We start from the raw sequence: 7,360 nt of genomic DNA on the forward strand, positions 1-7,360 counted from the left end.
CATTTATTTAAATGAAATGGGGTGTTTGAAAATATTTGAATTTCATTTGGAAAATATTTCCAATTCTGCAACTTTATGCAACTCAATGATTTTCACGAGCGAAGATAAAATGACTTCTTCAAATTATATGAAATATGAGTTGGGAGTTCAAAGAATTAAATTCAAAGTTCATTTGAATTAATTTTCAATTTGGAGATATTTGAGTTTCATTCAAACTATTTTTCTCCAAAAATAAAATATATGGAAATTAGGGTAACATGATTCCCTACAATAAAAAAATTGGAGAAGAATTAATTTGAAATAATTTTGGTATTTTTTAAAATGATTTTTATTGAGTTTTTATTAGACCAGTAGCACTCTTTGATTTATCTGAATTTGTGTGGATTTTATTTGAAGTTATAAAAATGTTCATGTCGTAGAAAATCTTTTTTTGAAAATTTTGATATATTATATGCCTATATAATATTTTTAGTTATTTTGTTTTTATTATTTTAAGTTCTCTGAAAAAAAAGGTTTATTAAAAAATAAAAAATAAAAGGAGCTCCCCTCAGCCGAACTGGGCCGGCCCAACAGGCCAAGCCCAGCCCAGCGCGCCGCTCCTCTCCTTCCCGAGCGGGAGTCCCGCTCGGGCAGGCCGCCGCACCGCCATGGCCGCCGTGCGCTGTCCGGCCTCCTCCTCTGCCCCTTCTCCAAGCCTCACCCAGCCCCCCTCCTTTAAACCCGCGCCCGCGGCCCGTCTCTCCCTCTTTTCCCCCGCACCGCCGCCCTTGTGCCGCATCCCGCCGCTGCCGGCGAGATCCACCGCTGCCGCCCCGCTCCGTCCTGCCCAGCGGACCACCGCCGACGCCGCCATCCACCTCGCCTCGCCGCGCCGCCCTTCCCCAACCCCTTCGCCGCCCTCCTGGACGACCGGAGCCACCGCCCCGGCCGGACCCGAGCCGCCGCCGCCGTCCGGTGTCGCCAGAGAACGCCACCGCCGTTGGTTTTCTTGCCACGGTTGACTCCGCGAGAACCGGTACAAAACCCCTCGGTTTCCTACGGTTTTTTTTGGTTTTTAGGTTAGAGCGGTTTATTATTTTGTTAGTTTATTTAACGAACACTTTCTGTTTAGGTAGTTCTAGTGAACAGATTCATTAGTTGGCGTTCGGCAGCGAACATTCGTTCGGTAGCGTTTCTCTTTTTCTTTTTATTTTTAAATTTCGGCTAGGGACCCATTCGTGAAGATTTTATTTACAGATTAGTCCCTGATTTTCAAATGACTATAACTTTTTACTCGTTAGTCCAAATCCAACGAAACAAACGCCCACTTCTTCGTTATGAACCCCTCTATCCATTAATCCAACTCAAACATGTTTTGAAAGTTTTAAAATTTGAATTAGACCAGATTTGAATTCAAACTTCGTTTGATCATAACTTGAGTTTCGTAACTCCGTTTGAGTTGATTCTTTTTGCAAATCAAAGCTCTTGACCTAAACTTTCTGATAAGGCCAAATTCAAATAATTTTGGTACTGTTAGAAATTGTTTTACATTGCAAGAGTTATTTGCTTGGTTTTGATGTTTTCCGAATCGTCTTCTTTATTCTTTCTGATCTTTTGAGTGATTGCTCATGTGTGGTTACTATTACTTGCTTACGATAGATTGACCGGAGTGTGACGAGTAGAACTATCAAGAATTATGAGTGTGAATCATCTTCATCAACATTGCAGGCAAGTTCACACCTTGATCATACCTCTTTCATACCCAGTTTTTGTTGCATTAGATCAAACCTCAAACATTGCATGATTAGGATCTAATTAAATTGGGGGTATTGGGAAGTAGTTGATGAGGTAGGAACCTATTGCCCTGCATTCAAACCTTGGGAGTTACTTTTACGTTATGCTTACCTCGCCATGCTATGCTCGTAGACGTGGATTGGGTTTTGAGAGTATCCATGACAGATGCGAGATTGTTAATTAATGGTTTACTTAAGGTGGCAACTTAAACACACATCTGGGTGGATTGAGGCACCTGGTTATTCTAGGATTGCCTGTCTAGGCACCTGGGTAATCCAGGACTTGCCTATTTTCTTTTGGACCGCCATCCAGGCTCAAAGGGATCATGAGATTTTTCAAACTAGAAACTTCCGTGTGCAGCCACAAGCCATTATGGGCTCTGGCATAGTTGATTAAGTCGTGCGAACTCTTACAAGGTAGACTAGTAGATGTAGGGGAAAGTAGGTGTACCGGTCTATCCATCATAAGGTGCTAGCGCTTCTGAAAGACTGTGTCTCGGTCATCCGTTTCTCAAACACCATGTAGTGCGAGAAATCCAAAGGAGGCGATCGAGTCTTGTGGGGAAAAGTGCGCAAACCTCTGCAGAGTGTAACAAACTAATCATGATTAGCCGTGTCCCCGGTTATGGACATCTTGAGTATCTAGTATCTGGATTATCATGTGAATCTCAACATGTTACTCTAAAATTAATGTTGTTGGGTTAATGATGATGCTTAATTAGGATTGAGAATGCTGTCAACCATTCTCAATGTTTAACAACCACCATGATAGTAATTAAATTTATTCCTTTGCAGTAGGGAAAAATTGGCTTTTCGCAAAAACCTTATAACCATAGAGCTTTTCCACCAGCCAAATATGCATGTAGTGATAGCCTTTATTCATCATTCTCTATGGTGTGAATTTGCCAGTACATTCAATGTACTGACCCTCTGTGGCTGCAACGTCTCATGTTGCAGGATTATCTTACGACGAGTAAGGGATACGTTAGGGTTACGATTTCTACACTCAACTTTGCCGTTGGTGTTGATGGGAATCCACAACCTTGTTACTTCCGCTATTTTGGATTTGAGGTAATAGTATTTACGTTACTTTTACATGTGATTTACCTTTGTTATATATTCTCGAGTACTATGTGTGTCAGCATACCGATCCAGGGATGACACTTAAGCACAGAGACTTGACCCATTCGGGTCGGGTCGCTACAAGATGGTATCAGAGCACATGTTGACTGTAGGACGTGACCCTAGAAACTGGCAAGCCCATAGCAAAGACTTTTCTCTACAACTTTCCCTTTCAAAAAGATCTTTTACCTCTCTTCTCTTCTGAGTTTATTCAAATTTCCCTTTAGTGAAACCATACCCCTTTCCCTTTTGACCACTCGAAGATTCCACTGATGAGACCACTCCAAGAAGTACAAGATATCGGACAACTAAGACCACCTCGGAATGAAGAGTATTTTCCGTGCATCTGAATAATGGAAACTACAACGGTTGAAGGCCGAAGACAAGTAGAATTTGAAGGCTCTGAAGAATTCCCAGATTTATATGACCTAGGAAGGCTACCCTTATGGAACTTGGCAGACTATGGAAGTTGTCAATACCCAAGATCAAGGTGTATTGGAGAAAGACCAAAACATGGAGAGTTGAGAACTCAAAGTTTTGTCAAGAAAACCCTAAGGCAGGAGATATCAACTGGCAAGATAGCTCATGGCAATGACAAGGGCAGAAACACGGTTATCCATGATTGGCATCACCATTGATATTGTGGTCACCGAGCTGAGCTAAGCATGCATTCCTTCGGAAGGATTGGATGGTAGAAAGTTGATGGAGCATCTATCAGCAAAGGATGCAATTTTAAACTTAGCTGGTGTATCACCAAGATCTGGAGTAGTACATCAAGAAGTTTAAGGTGGAGCTCCATGAAGCCGTATTAGACAAGGAATCATTTCATGAAGAACTCAGGAACCAAAAGCTAAAAGTAGCCAAGCTGGAGGAGCTACAACCTCGAGATACCGGAGATTTGTCAGGAACTGAAGGACAGTAGGACCATGGTTCATGTGAAGGATGTTGAAACCAGAAGTTTGAAATGCAACTCCGGAATATTAAAGGATGTCACAAGAGATTTCACGTCAACAGAGATTGATCTGGCAAAAGAACTTGAGAAAGACAAGCATGATCGGAAGAAGCCATTGGAGGCATGAAGAAGGCTTGAAGAATTTGGAGACGTTGAAGATTTATTGACCTTTAGAAGACCAAACCCCTGTTATATACCTACATTAGATGAGACGTTTGTGAGGTGTCATTTGTTTGATGTTTTCCCGACAGCCACAAATAAAATCTGTCTTTTCAAAACTTTTGTTTGTATTGTGTGTATCCCTCTCCCTCTCTCTTATCTTACCCCAAACCCACATGGACCCAATAGAGGATGAATGGAGATGAGCTTGTATTTTCTGGACCGATGAGTCACTTGGAGACAGACCGATGGATTTTAGAACATGGAAGATCACATGTAGAATAACCCTATAGTTGGAAATGATATGACCCAGCATGCTCTTCAGTGCTTTGAAGGAGGTGCTGCTACTTGGTGGAGAATGTACCAAACCATGAATGGATGGCAAGGAGTAACCACTTGGAGAGAATTAAAGTTGACTTTGACAAAGTCTCGGCTTGTGTCCCAGAAGTTGAAGCCTTATGGAAAGGATATGAGGAAACCTTGTGCATGCAAGATTTGTGGAGAAATAGGACACACCCATAAAGAACACAAGGATGAATGCCCTAATTGTGAAGGAAGTCACCCAGTTGAAGAATGCCCAACTAGGAAAATTACTTGTTTCTTGTGTGAAGGGACTACCCACTATCTTGCTCAGTGCCACATCTACCCCATGGTACAACGAACCATCCAGCAGAAGAAAGAAGAAATGAAAGGAGCCTCATGGAAATTTTAGAAGAAGTTGTGATGGAGGACACACCTAAAGAAGACCCGAGTAAACCCTGCACTAAGTCTTGCTATTCATGTGGAGAAGAAGGACACATCTCCCAAAATTGTTTGAATGGGGATCTAGTAGAATTCCCAACAGAGGAAGTAGAATATGACCCAGAGAAATAGAAGCCATGATTGGCATGGTAAGGTCCAGGAAGAGAAGCAGATTGGATTCCAGGAAGAATCTGAGTCATATCACCTGTTATAGGTGCAAGGAGTCAGGACACTACCTCAACAATTGCCCAAAAAGGAAACCTCGATACTTGTCAGAAGTAATATGTTTTAGTTGTAATGGAGCAGGGCACTTTGCAAGAGAATGCCCCAAGGAGAAGGAGACTTGTGCTAGATAGTTGAGTTTGCAACAAAAGAAATGGAGTAGTAGAAGTGAGAACATTTTCTTTTATATTGAGGTGTTGAGTTGAGACATGTAATGGAAAAGCAAAAGATTGTAATCATTGGAGAATCAATAAAGTTAGCATCATTGGTAAAGATTTGGGTTTTATGAGTTGTTACTCTATGAAGAAGAATTTTGGCCATTCTGAGGATATGAGAAATATGGTCTATGGAAGATTTGTGCATTTTAAGGTTGGTAGTACCCTGTAAGAACCGTTGACCCCTGGAAAAGATAAGGATACTCCACTGAGTGGATTTCGGACAAAATGAATACGAGTTTTGTCTCGATATGTGTGATACCCCAAGAGTATGTGGGATGAAGTTGGAGACCGTCAGTTGTTTGGGCCAAATGTGATCAAGGAGTCGGAAGAGAATGTTAAGTTGATTCAAGATAGACTGAAAGTAGCTCAATCCAGGTAGAAGAGTTATGCAGACTTAAAAACACAAGGAGGTAGTCTATGAAATTGGAGACAGAGCATGTCTTCGTGTGACCCCTCTGTGAGGAGTTAAACAATTTGGAGTTAAGGGACAGTTAGCCCCGAGATTTGTAGGACCATACCGAGTTTTGGAGCGTATGAGAGAAGTGGCCTACAAGTTTGAGTTACCCAAAGGACTGTCAGGAGTTCAAGATGTGTTTCACGTTTCCCAGTTGAAGAAGTGCCATGCAGAGATGGCCAATATTCCCCTGTAAGGATGCTTGACCGCGGAAAGGATAATGATGTTCCACGAAGTGGAATATGGACTTCATAAGTATAAGTTTTATCTTGGTATGAGGGATATCCCACAAGGATGAAGAGATGAATTACTATTGGATATAAAGGAGGTATGATGTCGGAAATATGGATCAATGGAAACTCCATGATGAGTCCGAGTAATCATGTCCTAGTTTGGTGCCAATAGAAGGAAGGAAGATAGTACAATTGGATGGATTTAAGAATACTAGGAAGTTGGAAGTTGGAATAATGATCAGTTGCCCAATGATAAGTTCAAGGACTACAAGTGATGAGGTGTGCCATAACCCACAGGCCCCAGGACCTGCCAAGAAGCAAGCACATTCTTGCTGAAGGAAGAACCCTAGAAGAGGATATACCTTTGTCGACAGACAATCTTATAGGAGTAACGCAAAACCTGAGGGTTGTGAAGGAACGATAGATGTTTGTTTGGCTTGCAGAATCCATGGAATTTTCCGAACTTAGTTCATTGACAAGAGAAATTCTGCAATGCTTGTGAGGATGACCGAGTGTTAGAATGCGAGATTCACTAAAGCATATACAGGGTAATGATTTGGGTGCGGGATGGATTGATCACCATACCGACTTACTCTTATTATTCGCCTTGCTATATGGGATGGTAAATCTGAGTGACTTGCCTATAGTAGAGAGACGACGATATTAAACCTTGTTAAACCTTAGAATGGTATAAGAATTTTTCCCTTGTACACGGCAGCTTTTTGCCAACCGTAGGTTATACGGTGAGGATCAACCCAGACCCATTTCCTGCAGGAGAAACCATAAATTGTTGACCACCATGAGATGTCGATAGTTGATTAGTATTGGCGCCAGAACCATCCGCTAAGAAGACCCAGTCTCGGAATAACCTTACCTAGATGAAAGACAGAAGAATTGAGGAAAAGGTTATGCCACTACCGGAAGAGCTCAGAGAAGGAATTTTCCCGAGGATCTGAGAAGACCGACACTGTCAAGAATAAGGATGGAGTATATGAGTTTTGATGGAATAGTAACCATGCTTCTAAGGGTGGTAGCACCCCAGACCCCTGGGATGATCGATGGATTTTGAGAAGACCCCAAACCCTAACCTATTTCTTTCTAGCCTCTCCGAATCTCGAGGACGAGATTCCTTTTAAGGGTGGTAGGTTTGTAACATCCCAAAATTCTAAATTTTGGAATGTTATAATAATTAGATAGATTTGGTTGATTTTTTGATTGATTGTCTGAAAGTGAGTGAATTCGAAACTTTTTGAAAGTTAAAAGAGAGGGAATAAAAGGAGTTCCGCAAACATTCATATTTGCTTTTTGATCTTCGTGAATTCAAATTCTTTTCATCACAAAACCCTGGAGAGAAGATGACATGACTTCTTCCATTTATTTAAATGAAATGGGGTGTTTGAAAATATTTGAATTTCATTTGGAAAATATTTCCAATTCTGCAACTTTATGCAACTCAATGATTTTCACGAGCGAAGATAAAATGACTT

This window comes from Triticum dicoccoides, chromosome 4A (assembly GCF_002162155.2).
Source record: "Triticum dicoccoides isolate Atlit2015 ecotype Zavitan chromosome 4A, WEW_v2.0, whole genome shotgun sequence".
Classification (NCBI taxonomy): Eukaryota; Viridiplantae; Streptophyta; class Magnoliopsida; order Poales; family Poaceae; genus Triticum; species Triticum dicoccoides.